We start from the raw sequence: 1,973 nt of genomic DNA, 5'->3' as shown, positions 1-1,973 counted from the left end.
CACACACACACACACACACACACACACACACACGCACACGCATCCACACACACACACACACACACACACACACACACACACACACACACACACACACACACAAAGAGAGAGAGAGAGGGAGAGAATGGTCATACACAAACAAAAACCTTAAAAATGCTGTAAACAGACTACACGAACACGCACGTACACACACACAAGCACACACACGCAGGCATGCATGCATGCACAATGACAAAGGAAAACTCACACAAAAATACAAAAACACAGGCGCGAGTAAAAAATGCCCACATACACACGCAGCCATAAAACTCGTGACCAGTATACCCGATTCCTGACTAGACCTTTCCTCTGCTTTCCCTCTCTCTCTCTCCTTGATCCTACACCAGGCGAGGATTCCACCTCCCTCTACTGCTAACGTGCAATAAGAATTTCATTCAACCGTGTACTAGTGGTTAAGAGCGCACGTTTGTAAAACTGGGATGGAATACAAGTGATACAAAGAAGAACGAGAAGTCCAGTCACGTGTTTGTGTCCTCAAAGCCCGTCGTAAGGGACATCTAGTCACACTGTCAGTGTAGTGGCGCTTAGTTTAGATTTTAGTTTCATTTGAACGCAAACAATATCATTCAGGAGCTGAGAGATGGGCCGAACCCGAAACGGCATCTCTATTGGGGATGTACATCGATCGAGTGAAGAAAAAAGAAGAAGAATAAAACAAAAGTGGACAGAAAGAACTGTCGTGGTCTATTTATGCATACTTGTTTTGCCGAATGCCACCCCACCATAGGCTTTCATTCACATTTGAGTGTAGCCTTCCACACCCTGCGATTACTTCAAGTTAACCTGCCTTACCATCGTGATTTTTTTTTTGGGGGGGGGGAGGTCACAAGGGGAACGGGGAAGGGGGGTATGAGGCCAGAGGAGGAAGGGAGAAGGTGAGAGGGGAAGGGGGGAAGGCAGCGGGGGATGGGGGAAGGTGAGGGGAGGAGAGAGACCATAAGGGAAGATGAGAGGTAGGGAAAAGGAAGAGGGGGGGAGGTGGAAGGGGGACGGGGATGAGAAAGGTGGAGAGTGAAGGAGGGGGAGGGAGAGAGGAGTCGGGTGGGTGATTTTTACTACACTGAGGATTGGTCTTAGGCCGCACGAATGACGTTTTAATAATATCCATTGAGGATTAGGGTGGGTTGTGAATGATAACAGAAAGTTACTACGACAGAGCGGTCCGACAGGAGATCTTTCGGTCCTTAACTAGATCGGATGTACACACACACACACACACACACACACACACACACACACACACACACACACACACACACACACACACACACACACACACACAAGAGGGATACAAGGAAAACTATTATTGGAGGACTTTTTTCATGGAAGAAAAATGAGAGTAGTGCTCAGAGATAAGACTTCTACTTGGGAGGAGGTAATTAGTGGAGTTCCACAAGGACCAGTGTTGGCTCCAATGATATTTGCTATCTATGTGAATGACATGGACAAGGGTGTGGAATGCTACATGAGCTCTTTTGCAGATGATGCAAAATTGTTAAAGAAAGTGAATACTGAAACGTACTATGACTCACTACAGAGATCTGAACAGGGTCTGGGAATGGAGTCAGAAGTAGGAAGTGGACTTCAACATAAAAAAGAAGTAACGAAAGTGGGATCTGAAAAAAGACCTGGGAGTGATCATCAAAAAAGATGTCCCCTGACAAACATATATACAAAATTGTTGTTGAAACCTATAACTTTCTAAGCTCAATAAAAGTGGCTTTTACTTACTTGAATGAAGAAATGGTAAAGAAAATATTAGTCACACTGATAAGGCCAAAATTGGAGTATGCAGCGACAATATGGTCACCCAGTATTAAAAAGAATATAAAGAAAATTGAGAGAATCCAGAGAGCAACTACGAAGATGGCTCCAACAATATCAAAAATGTCATATGGAGAGAGATTGTCAAA

This window comes from Oratosquilla oratoria, chromosome 25 (genome assembly GCF_046742065.1).
Source record: "Oratosquilla oratoria isolate Oo_2021 chromosome 25, ASM4674206v1, whole genome shotgun sequence".
NCBI classification, from domain to species: Eukaryota; Metazoa; Arthropoda; class Malacostraca; order Stomatopoda; family Squillidae; genus Oratosquilla; species Oratosquilla oratoria.
Note: the sequence above shows the minus strand (reverse complement) of the source record.